Genomic DNA, 13,396 nt, shown 5'->3' with positions numbered 1-13,396 from the left:
TGATTAAAGGGCAATTCTATAAATCTAAGTGCATACAATTACACATCTCTTGTATGTATTTATGTACAGAATATCAGCACCTACATGTGTAAATATACACTTATCTGCAAAAGTGCCAGCAGGGCAACTAAGTGCTATTCCCCAAATACTCAGTTTACAAAGTGCAATTTGAATAAGGGCATATACATGGACAGTGCATGGGAAAGTTTCCCAATTAGCAAAGATACTTACCTATAACAGGTATTCTCTGAAGAGAGCAGGTATATAGTCTCATCTGTGGATAACGTAATTGTTTATTGGAAGCTTATATACAGTTACTAATGACTGGGGAGTCAATTCAGAGCAGTTTGTAATGGTGTTACAATACATGAGCTACGACATACGAGCTTTAGTAATGGTGTTACTATACAGAGTTACAGTGTTTCTGTGATGGTTATCTATACCTGAGCTTCAGATGGTGTTCGCTGTTGGTTTTGGTGTATTTGGGCATCATGGTATGGTGCATTTACATATCCTTTACTTTCAATCTTTCTCTTGACTGAATAGGTGGCACCTGCAGCCATAAGGGTTATTGGGGTTGTAGACAAGTGGGTATAGTGGGTTTTGGGTGGCTCACCATATCCTATAAGGGAGTTCTGGTGAGATATTTATATGAAGTTCACAGTAGTGCCCTGTATGGTGCCCCACTACTCTGTTGCCATATCTGGGTGGCTGGTCTATTACAAGATTGGCCCTTCCCAGGCCCAAATTTTGGTTGAAAATGTGGTATAAAGATAGATGTACTGGCGGTCTGGGCAAACAACAGCCTGGATATACAGATAGATGATTAAAAAAAAAAAAAAAATTCTAGATGTATTTTAGTGCCATACGACCAAATTCAACTTAGACGTTTGTTTTGATTATGTCCCTACACAGGTATGGCTATTCTTATGTTGCTAGAGTCTCTGTTTTCTAATCCGAAAGGTTTAAAAGAGCACACATCAGAGACACATAGCTGGTTTTAGAAAGGTTTGGACAAATTCCTGGAGGAGAAGTCCATGGTCTGTTATTAAGACATGGGGGAAGCCTCTGCTTGCCCTGGATCGGTAGCATGGAATGTTGCTACTCTTTGGGTTTTGGCCAGGTACTAGTGATCTGAATTGGCCACCGTGAGAACAGGCTACTGGGCTTGATGGACGATTGGGCTGACCCAGTAAGGCTATTCTTATGTTCTTAGTATCTTACATCTTGGGTTGGTCTATAGATTCTCGTGATAGCAATAAGACCCACAAAGGAAACACATCATACAATATTTTAAAAACAACAAAGCACTTTTTAAATTTATCCTCCATGCAATTGTATTAATGTAATTGTGTTAAAACTGGAGTAATATGTTTTATTCTTGCGCTTTTCCATATTCCCATAGAACATCTATTAAAAGAACATAAGAAGTTGCCTCTGCTGGGTCAGACCAGAGGTCCATCGCGCCCAGCATTCCGCTCCCGCGGCGGCCCATCAGATCCATGACCTGTAAGGTGATCCTTTGTCTAAAACCCTTCAATCCCCTTTATCCTTCTATCTATATCCTTTCATAATCCTATCTCTACCTCTATCTGTATCCCTCAATCCCCGTATCCTTCCGGAATTTATCCAATCCTTTGAAACCCCGTAATGTACTCTGTCCTATCACAACCTCCAGAAGTGCATTCCAGGTGCCCACCACCCTCTGAGTGAAAAAGAATTTCCTAGCATTGGTTCTAAATCTGTCCCCTTTCAATTTCTCCAAGTGCCCCCTTGTTCTTGTGGTTCCCAATAGGCTGAAGAATCTGTCCCTCTCCACCTTCTCTATGCCCTTCATGATCTTGTAAGTCTCTATCATGTCTCCTCTGAGTCTCCGCTTCTCCAGAGAGAAGAGCCCCAGCCTTTCTAACCTGTCTGCGTATGAAAGGTTTTCCATACCTTTTATCATTCTTGTCGCTCTTCTCTGAACCCTCTCAAGTATCGCTATGTCCTTCTTAAGGTACGGTGACCAATATTGGACACAGTACTCCAGATGCGGGTGCACCATCGCAAGATACAGCGGCATGATGACTTCCTTCGTTCTCGTTATAATACCCTTCTTAATAATATGAGATTATTGGGGTTACTTATATTTATTATTTATTTTTCTCCCAACCATGGTAAGCATTTCAAATCCCTAATACCTTCTATCCCTTCTAACATTTCTTGTTCTACCCTCATCTATAATTTAAGTGGATATGAATGCCATTCAACTATCGCTCTCAACTGAGCAGCTCAGTAATAATTCTACAAATGAGGTAAGCCTAATCCTCCTTCCGCCTTAAACTTAAACATTGCTTAACTTCCAACCCTTGGACGCTTTCCTCCCCAAATAAATCTCATTATCCCAGGACAAGCAGGCAGCATATTCTCACATGTGGGTGACGTCATCTATGGAGCCCCAGCGCGGACAGCTTTTCAAGCAAACTTGATTGAAGTTTCAAGCTTGCTATGCTGCACCACGCATGTGCATGCCTTCCTGCCCACTAGAGGGCGCATCCTCACCTCGTGGTCCTCAGTTCAGTTTTTTCCGCGGAGCCAGAAGCCCTGTGGAATTTGTACTCCGTGCCTTTTGCCTTCTGACACCGCGGCTGGGTTTGTTTTCTCGGTCGCTGTGCTTGATTTATTGTTTTTGTTCGTTCGTGTGTTCGAAATCGTCAAAAAAAAAAGTTTTTCATTCCGGCTCCGGGGGCTCCCGGTAGCCGCGGCCACGGGACCTCGATTGTTCCCGGCCGTTTTTCGTGTTCATGTCCCATCCTTTGACGGGCTTTAAAAGTGCACCCGGTGTGATCGGCTGCTTTCCATCACCGATCCGCACCGGAGGTGCCTTGTTTGCCTGGGTGCGGATCACCCGACTGATTTCTGCACTCGGTGCTCGACTTTTCAGCCTCGAGCGCTCCGCCGTCGGCGCGCCCGCATGGCGGAGCTCTTTAGTGTTGACCCTGCGGCGGGGAAGGCCTCGACCTCGGCCTCGGCCCCGGCTTTGACCTCGGCCTCGACTCCCTCGACCTCGCCACGGAGATCTTCTTCGTCGAAGCCTGCCTCCTCGACCCCGAAGTCCACTGTGGGTAAGTCCTCATTTCCTTCTACTCCAGGGTCTTCAAAGAAGCCATCCTCGGGCTCCTCGACGGGGGCGGGGGGGTTGTCCTCGGCCCCGCCCCGGGCGTCGAAGTCGGGTGCTCCAAGGGAATACTCCTCGCCGAGGTCGCCCTCGAGAGAGCACCCGCCGTCTTCGGACATGCAATCTATGATGGCTGTACCGGTCTTCCAGGACATGCTCCGAGCGCTTATTGCCTCGGAGCTATCCTGTGCCATGGCCCACCTGCAGTCGTCCTCGACTGTAGCTCCGACCTCGGCCCCGACCTCGGCTCCGGTGGTAGTCCCGGCCTCGACCCCGACCTCGACCCCGGCGGTGGACCAGCCTGGGCAGAGTGTGCGACCTCGGGACAAGGTGCACCGGGTCCGCAGGATTTCTTCCTCCTCCTCGTCGAGGTCCTCCCGCGGGTCCTCGTCCTAGGGTCGGCCCCGGGCGAAGCACCGGTCCCGGAAACCCAAACGTCCTCGGGTGTCTCCGCGGAGGCGCGGTCGCACCTCGCCGACCCGGGAGACGCACCTCGGGGTTTCGGAACTCCGCCTTGATAATCCGAGGCTTCTGCGTTCCCCTACGGGGAAGGGATCCAGGGACTCCTCCCCGAGGAGGAGGGGGCGGACCTCGGTGCCTCGGACCCCGGGGACTTCCCCGAGGGGCTCCTCGGGTCGTCGGAGATCTCCGACTCCGACGAAGTCCCTTGGTGCAGTTTCCTGGGGTTCAGAATCTGGCACCGGGCAGGAACCCAGATACTCCCGAGAGGCTTCTCCGTCCTTCATGGCAGCTGGGGCCTCGCGCTCCTCTTCCCCACCCTCGAGGCCCTCTTCATTCTCGAGGTTCGTGGTGGACATGGGGAAGGCCTTGGACCTCGACCTGTTTTCGGGGTCTCAATATACGAAGGACTTTTTGGAGGAACAGAATTTGCCCTCTCCTCAGCGGGAAGCTCCGCGCTTGCCTTTGCACAAGATCCTCCATCATACGTTCTTACGCAATTTGGAGTCCCCTTATGCGGTCACGGCTGTCCCTTCGAAGATGGAATCGAAGTACCGCACGGTTCCCTCTAAGGGCTTCGAGAAGGCGCAATTGTCCCACCAATCTTTGCTGGTGGAATCCTCGTTGAAGAAATCCCAGCCTTCTCGCATCTCTGCAGCGGTTCCGCCCGGGTGTGAGGGGCGGACGCTTGATAAGTTTGGGCGCCGCCTCTACCACAATTCTATGATGGCCAATAGAGTGCTCAACTACGCCTTCGCCTTCTCTTCTTATCTGCGGCGCCTAGTCAAATCTATGCCCCGTTATCACGGGGTCCTGCCTGACTCCCATAAGGAGGACTTTAGTGAGCTTATTGATACTTTGTCCCAGCTGCGTCTCTTCCTGTTTCATGCAGTCTACGACGCCTTTGAGTTTTCGTCCCGGGTCTGCGCCTTTGCCATGGCCATGCGCCGTCTTGCGTGGCTGCGCATTGTCGATATGGACCCGAATTTACAAGAACGCCTGGCAAATTTGCCGTGCGTGGGGTCGGAACTGTTTGATGAGTCCCTGGAAGCGGCTACCAAGCGCCTGTCCGATCATGAGCGTTCCTTTGCCTCGTTGGTCCGCCCCAAGGCCAAAGTGGCCACTCCGAGGCCTTACCGACCTCCCCCGCGGCGTTACCCTCAAAAGTCCACGCCGGCTTTTTCTAGGCCTCCTCCTCGACGACCCCCTCAGCAGGCCAGGGCGTCCCACCAGAAGCCTCAGGCGCAAGCGGCGTCCAAACCGGCGCCGTCTTTTTGACGCTCTGAGTGGATGGGGGCGGGCCCCCTCCGCGCTGTCGCCGTCCCTGCTTCCAATCGGGGGCCGGCTACGAGCTTTCCATTCGACCTGGACTCAGATCACATCCGATGCTTAGGTGCTCCGTGTCATCTCGGAGGGTTACTCCCTCAACTTCATGGAGGCTCCTCCGGACAGCCCTCCTGGCGCGTGTCCTTTCAACCGGACACAACTTCCCCTTCTCCTCTCGGAGGCCAGGGCCTTGTTGAGTCTCCGGGCAGTCGAGCGGGTGCCCCCCAACCAACGGGGTCAGGGGTTTTACTCCCGTTATTTTTTGGTCCCGAAAAAGACCGGGGACTTGTGCCCCATTTTGGACCTCCGGAGGCTCAACAAGTTCCTTGTCCGGGAGAAATTCCATATGTTGTCACTTCCGGTCCTGTACCCACTGTTGGAGGAAGGGGATTGGATGTGCTCCCTGGACCTGAAGGAAGCTTATACACATGTTCCGGTGCATCCCGCCTTCCGCAAGTTTCTACGGTTCCAGGTGGGAGAGTTGCACCTTCAATACTGGGTCCTCCCCTTTGGCTTGGCTTCATCCCCTCGAGTCTTCACGAAGTGCATGGTAGTTGTTGCGGCGGCCCTGCAATCTCAGGGTCTGCAGGTCTTTCCCTACCTGGACGATTGGCTGATCAAGGCCCCTTCCAGGGAGGGGGTTATCTCAGCGACCCGACAGACTATCATCTTCCTTCAACGTCTGGGGTTCGAAGTGAACTTTCCCAAGTCTCAGTTGTGCTCGGCTCAATCCCTTCAGTTTATCGGGGCCGTGCTGGACACGGTTCGCCTCCGTTCGTTCCTCCCCCCTCCTCGGTTGGAGGCCCTGCTTCGACTGAGCCGCCAGATTGCGCTGCAGCCCTCTGTATCAGCTCAGAGTCTGATGATTCTACTCGGCCACATGGCGTCGACAGTTCATGTCATGCCGTTCGCCCGCTTGCACCTGAGGCTTCCTCAGTGGACCCTGGCCTCCCAGTGGCGTCAGGATCGGGACCCGGTCTCCAGTCCTGTAACAGTGACTCCTTCCTTGAGACGCTCGCTCCGTTGGTGGACCAACTCTTCCAATCTTTCCGGGGGTTTGCTCTTTCTCGTCCCTCTACATCGCAAGGTCCTGACCACGGACTCTTCGGAGTACACGTGGGGGGTTCATCTCGACGGTCTGCGGACTCAAGGTCTATGGTCGGCGGAGGACCGTCTTTGTCACATCAATGTGTTGGAGCTTCGTGCCATTTTTCTGGCTGCTCGAGCGTTTTGCCACCTGCTGCACGATCAGGTAGTCCTCGTGCGGACGGACAACCAAGTGGCAATGTACTATGTGAACAAGCAAGGGGGAACAGGCTCTTGGTCCCTGTGCCGGGAAGCCCTGCGCCAACATCTTCCTCCGGGCGGTTTACATTCAGGGAGAGAGGAACTGTCTGGCCGACAAACTCAGTCGTCTGCTACAGCCGCACGAGTGGTCGCTAAACTCCAGAGTTCTGCACGAGGTCTTCGACCGCTGGGGGACTCCTCAGGTGGATCTGTTTGCCTCCCCAGAGACTCACAAGCTGCCCCTCTATTGTTCTCAGATGTACTCCCCGGACCGTCTCGAGGCCGATGCCTTTCTTCTCGACTGGGGAGGGAGGTTCCTGTATGCGTTTCCTCCTTTCCCTCTGATCTTGAGAACGTTGGTACATCTCAAATCGACCAGAGCCACTATGATTCTCGTTGCGCCTCGTTGGCCTCGTCAGCACTGGTTCTCCCTACTTCTTCAACTCAGTGTCAGGGAGCCTCTGCTACTGCCTGTTTTTCCCTCTCTGCTGTCTCAGAGTCGGGGGTCACTGTTGCATCCCAATCTTCAGTCCTTACATCTGACGGCTTGGTTCCTTTCCCCTTGACTTCGCTTCCCGTTTCTCAGTCTATACGGGACGTGTTGGAGGCCTCGCGTAAGGTTTCGACTCAGCTTTGTTATTCTCAGAAATGGACAAGATTTTCCTCCTGGTGTTCTTCGCACCATCTGGATCCGGGTTCGGTCCCGGTGTCTTCGGTTCTGGAATATTTGTTGCATTTGTCACAATCCGGGCTGAAGACGACTTCCATTCGGGTGCATCTCAGCGCTATTGCTGCTTTCCATCGGCATCTCGAGGGTCGGTCTCTCTCTCTTCATCCTCTGGTTGCTCGTTTCATGAGGGGACTTGTGAATGTTCATCCTCCTCTGAAACCTCCTCCTGTAGTTTGGGATCGTAATGTGGTTTTGGCTCAGCTGATGAAGCCTCCTTTTGAGCCTATTGACAAATCTCATCTTAAGTTTCTCACTTGGAAGGTGATCTTTTTGCTTGCTCTCACGTCCGCTCATCGGATTAGTGAGTTGCAAGCTTTGGTTGCGGACCCGCCTTTTACTGTGTTCCATCATGACAAGGTGGTTCTTCGCACTCATCCTAAATTTTTACCTAAAGTTGTGTCTGATATCCACCTCAATCAGTCCATTGTTCTTCCGGTGTTTTTTCCGAAGCCTCACTCTCATCCTGGCGAGGTGGCGCTTCACACGCTTGACTGTAAGAGGGCGTTGGCCTTTTATCTTCAGCGCACTAAGTCTCATCGGAAGGTTCCTCAATTGTTTTTGTCCTTCGATCCTAATCGGTTGGGACGTCCTGTTTCCAAGCGCACCTTGTCCAACTGGTTAGCTGCTTGTATCTCTTTTTGCTACGCTCAGGCTGGTCTCACGCTCCATGGTCGAGTCAAGGGGCATAAGGTCCGAGCTATGGCAGCTTCTGTGGCTTTTCTCCGGTCTACGCCGGTCGAGGACATCTGTAAGGCTGCCACTTGGTCTTCGGTTCATACTTTCACCTCCCATTATTGTCTGGATACGTTGTCCAGAAGCGACGGCCGGTTTGGCCAGTCGGTTTTGCGTAACCTGTTTTCCTAAATTGCCATTCTCCCACCTGCCCTTTTTTGGTTGGCTTGGAGGTCATCCACATGTGAGAATATGCTGCCTGCTTGTCCTGGGATAAAGCACAGTTACTTACCGTAACAGGTGTTATCCAGGGACAGCAGGCAGATATTCTCACAACCCGCCCTCCTCCCCGGGGATGGCTTCTTTGCTGGCTATGGAACTGAGGACCACAAGGTGAGGATGCGCCCTCTAGTGGGCAGGAAGGCATGCACATGCGTGGTGCAGCATAGCAAGCTTGAAACTTCAATCAAGTTTGATTGAAAAGCTGTCCGTGCTGGGGCTCCGTAGATGACGTCACCCACATGTGAGAATATCTGCCTGCTGTCCCTGGATAACATCTGTTACGGTAAGTAACTGTGCTTTATCATACTATTCCATTTTTGGAAATACAATTTTGGATTTTCTATCAGCAGTACTTGAAATAGATACAAAAACCTAGGAAGAATCATCATCTTTACCACTTCCATAAGTCCTAGCCATGAGATAAACATCTTATTCCACCTTTCTAAATCTTTCTGAATATCTGCTACTAGTGGTACATAGTTCTGCTGAAACAAGAGTGTCCAATCTGCTCCAAAAATTATTCCTAAATTGCGAATGGGTCCCTTTACCCATCTTAAAGGCACTGATCTCTGTAATTCCTTAACCTTCGCCATGGATGCTGATATATTCATCATTTCCATCTTGAACAGATTAGCTTTAAATCCTGAAAGCTGACTATATTCACCCATAATATCTTTAAGAGCAGTCAAGGACAATTCCGAAGCCTCAACAATAACCAATATATCATCAGCAAACAGAGACAACTTTTGTTCTTCTCCCGTCACCCTCAGACCTTTTATCTGTTGGGACTGTCTAATTCTCTGTACCAGAAGTTCAATAATTAATGTGAAAATCAGAGGGGACAACGGGCACCTTTGCCTTGTCCCTCTCTGGAGTTCAAATGTAGGGGAATAAAGCCAATTTATTTTAACACATGCTAATGGACTATTATATAATGTAAATATCCAATCTATAAACCTTTTCCCAAAACCCATACATCCCAACACTGCTGCCATAAATTTCCATTCAACTTGGTAAAATGCTTTTTCAGCATCGACTGAGATTGCCACTCATTCTGTTCCCTCCCTTCTAGCCCTCCAAACCAAATCTAATACCTTCCTCATCCCATCAGCCGCCTGCCTCCCACTGATAATACCCACTTGGTCTGGATAAATAAATGTTGGCATGTATGGTGACGAACAGCAAGGACTCTAGCCATAATTTTTTGTACCTATTCCTAATAAGGAGATAGGTCTGTAACTGGCACAGTATGTACTGTCTTTCCCTGGTTTAGGTAAAATTGTAATTCCTGCTAATCTCATAAAATATGGTAATTGTTCCCTGTCTTTTAAATTATTAAACAATCTTGCCAAGAGAGGGGTTACAAAGGATATAAACTTTTATAAAACAATCTCATAAATCCATCCATTCCTGGAGATTTACATATCTTAATACGATGTATCACCCCTTGTATATCATCCTCTGTTATATCCTCGCCCAATCCTTGAGTCTTCGATTCTTGCAGCTTCTTTAAATCTAATTGAGACAGAGAAACCTCCTTTCCTTGATATTCTGATGTATATAATTCCTTATACAATTCTAAAAACGTTTCATAAATATCCTTCGCTTTTGTCAAGATATCTCCATATTTGGAACGTATACTCATATTACCATGCAAATGTTGTACCTTAATACGGTGTGCTAATAATTTCCCTGCCCAATTCCCAGATTCGTAATGTTTAAGTCTAAGGCAGTCTAGATTAAATTGAAAAGGTTCATCTTCCATTTTTCACAAGGCCATATGAATCTCTTATTTGAGTCCTGATTAGCGCACTGGGCAACGCACTGCTAAACTGTTCACCACCACACCCTTTCTATGTTGTATTACCAATCCCATCAATTTCTCTCTCAATTTTTTTTCCTCCTTTTCTCAGGTCTTTTTCTTATGAGAGGTCGTAGAATTTAGCTCTCCCCTTAAAACAGTTTTTAGGGATTCCCAAATTGTAATGGGTGAATATTGATCGACACTATTATTATCCAAAAAATTTCTAATAATCTGTTCTATCTTCTGAACTACCTTAGGGTCTTTTAACAGATTATCATTTAATTTCCAATATCGTGTCCCTATCTTAGAATGTCCCCATGTTAAGTCCACCCATATTGGGGCATGATCTGCCCAACTGGTTTCCTCTATTTTGGCATCTATTAATTTACCTCCCAAAACTTTATCCAAACAAATCATGTGGGAATAAATGCGGGAATAAATTTTATGGGGGGAAGAGTAATAAGTATAATCTCTTCCTAATATATGTAAATCTCACCACCAATCTGAAAGGTTTAATATTTCTAAAAAAAAATGTATCACCTTTATTACTCACAGAGTCCCAGCGAGGATCCAAGACCAAATTAAAATCCCCTCCCACCAATAATAATCCTTCTTGATTTTTCAGAATTATACTCAAAAGTTCTTCAAAGAATTTCCCTTGGTTAATATTAGGAGCCAAAGTCACCTTTTCCCCATTCAGCTCTCCTACTCATATGATCCATCTCCCTTCATCATCCTTCCATTCAGCCTTTGTAAAGACTTTCAATTTTTTATCAAATAATGTCCCCACCCCTGCTTTCTTTTTCTCCTTCTTATTGGAAGCCCAAATTCACATCGGGTAATCTTTAAAATGAATCATCCTTTCTCCCATTTTTTGTAAATGTGTTTCTTATACATATGTCAGCATAGCTATCGCTAGCAATCAGCATTTTCAGTTGGCATAACTAATGTCAGCAAAGGCCTATGGGAAATTATATCAATCTGACTCTGGGATGTTGATGCAGATAGATCACATACTGTAAGCATCCAGGCAGATTGTTTCATACAGCCCTAAAGACAGTTTCAAATAGCCCTAATTAAATCATGATTACAAACCAACTTGCAGCTAAGAGGGGCGAAGAGGTGCTAACCTTTTCATTTTATTCTCGTCAACCTTCCTATCCTTACAGATCTTACCATTTTTTCCAGGTCCTCCTTAATTTCCCGACCCCTCCTCTCCACCCAATCCCCTCCACCCTCCCTTTCCCAACTTCCCATTCCCCCATTCTTCTCTTCCCACAAGACTTCATGTGATTCTCTCACCCACCTCAATATAACTTATCAAACTTCAATCTTCTCCCCCCTCCCTCTCAACATTCACACATCCCAATCACTTTCTTCACAATTATGCCTTATATTCATTGCTTCATCTAAATTATTTAAATGAAGAACTTATCATTAACTTATTTTCAGTTAACTACTTTATAGCATAGTCATTAATCTTGCATCAGTCTATCCATCAAGCAGAGGCCAAAGCACCCTTAGATTTCTGCCCCAGCTCCAATTGCTGTTCTTCCTGTTGCCTTTTCTTAGATCTAGCAGTAGACTCCTGCCAATGATACTTTTCCAATTTTTGTAATACTGTTGAACCAGTAGCCGGCCCAGTCGATTCCATCAGGCCCTCCTTACATAAATAATCCTCTGCTTCAATTACAGTTATAACTTTCTTATGAGTACCAATGATTATTATCAAAAGGCCAAATGGAAACAACCATTTATAACACAAATTCTTCTGTTTCAAAACTGTTAGAATTGGGCGAAATTCCCCCCTCTTTTGCAAAGTAATAGCAGATAAATCCTGAAATATCTCAATGTTGTAAGTCTGTCAGGTTACCGTACCCATTCTCTGGCCTTACGGATCAATCGCTCTTTATCCAAAAAATTATGCAAGCATACAATTATATCCCGAGGCTTTTCAGACATTCTGGAACCTGCCATCCTGTGAGCCCTGTCTATTTTCACTGTGGCTAGAGAAGATTCTTCTGCACTCTCAGATGTTAACATAAAGGCAAATATTTCCTGTGCCACTTTCACAGCGTCTTTATATACCTTGGAGTCAGGGACCCCTCATATCCGCAAATTCTGCCGCCAAGATCTAATCTCCAAATCTTCTATATGATTCACACAATCTTTCAATTGCTTTTGGGTGTCCCCCACCTAGCCACCTATTGTCTTCAACATTATGTCTTGCTCACCAACTTGCCGCTTAGTTTCTTCCACTCTTCCCAGCAGGTCCGCCAAATCTTGCCTTATTTCTTTTACAGCGTCTTTAATTTTCCCCTTCACCGCAGCCACTTCACTCTTTATTTCCAGGGCCCACTGCTGAAGTTCTTCCTTTATAGCTGAAACCGCTGGATCTCCATGTCTCCTCCGGGGCAGAAACATTCGTTCTATCTCCTCCTCTGACGCACTCTCTCTGACGCACTCTCTCCCAACTCACATGGCATCTCATGGGCGGTTCCTGGTCCACGCCGAAGGCCACCTTTCTCCTGCCCTCTTTCCTGAGAGCGATTCTCCTCAGGTTTTTTTTTTCCGCTGGCATCTTTTCTCCCAGTTCTCCAAAGAATCTTCAAATACTGCCTTCTTTTCTTTCCGCTTAAACTTCACATAGAGGGGGGTTCAGAGCCGCCAAGGTCAGCGCTCCCTCCTTAGCCCTCAGCCCGCCATCAAGGTTAGTGATGAGAGGTGTTAATGATTCTAACTGAAAATATGCCGCAGTTGTAACGGCACAATATCATAATATTAGTAGTGGGCTGGTGAGCTACACTGACTGAAATAGCAAGATCTACTCCAGGAGAGATGAATTTGTAAGCTTTTCTAGAAAGCTCCATGACATTTGCATTAGAATATGATAAGGACTATGGGCTAGATACAAAAAACATGATTGCTAAGACCGTGTGGGTCGCTGGGGGAGGGGGGCCGAATTTTTGGCTGATTCTGAAATAGCGATCGATGATCCAACAATGCAATGTATCCTCCCCATCTACCCTTACGCAGCATTGTATTGTTTATGTAAGTCTGTTAACTACCTGCTTTATATTTTTTAATATTTTTTTATATAAATTTCTGTATAATTGTAAACTGCTTTGCATTTTAAAGCAGTATATCAAAACTAAATAAACTTGAAATTTGAAGTTTGCATTCAAATGATTTTCACAGAGGTTTGCAGTAATCCTGTCAAATCGGTCACTGTGAGAGTGACTGACACATGCATAGAGCCAGTTTGGGCAAGCCCAAACAGCTGAGTAGCAGGGGAAGCCAAAAAGCCGACTCTTGTCACTGGAGCTATTTTTCTTTTTTTTTCATGACATTGATGTTGTTCGTATGTTACACACACACACACACACACACGTGTCCCCATTTTTTAAAAAGTGAGCCCTGCCCAATGATTATCCCCCCATGATCCCTCCAAAAAACCCTAGAACTAAAATAGAGGCAGGAAGCATGCCCACTCTTCTCCTGCCACCGTGCCCCCCTCCTGAACTGACCCCCCCCCATACCAGGAACCCTCCAAACCAACCCCTCCCCTTCCTCACTTTTCCAAAAATCGGCAGAAGTGATGACCACTCCCTCCTGCCACCAGATGCTTCCTTGGCCCCCCCTGAACAACCCCCCCAAACCTCCCCATACCTCTAAA

General features: G+C 47.5%; 1 protein-coding gene across 3 annotated transcripts in view; it reads right to left on the bottom strand.

Annotated features, from left to right (window-relative positions):
• STX17 (syntaxin 17) overlaps window positions 1-13,396 on the bottom strand; it is a 188,589-nt gene that overhangs the window by 84,827 nt on the left and 90,366 nt on the right. The window lies entirely within an intron of this gene.

The sequence above is a fragment of the Geotrypetes seraphini genome, chromosome 2 (assembly GCF_902459505.1).
Source record: "Geotrypetes seraphini chromosome 2, aGeoSer1.1, whole genome shotgun sequence".
Taxonomy (NCBI): Eukaryota; Metazoa; Chordata; class Amphibia; order Gymnophiona; family Dermophiidae; genus Geotrypetes; species Geotrypetes seraphini.
This window is presented reverse-complemented; position numbering and strand designations above follow the sequence as displayed.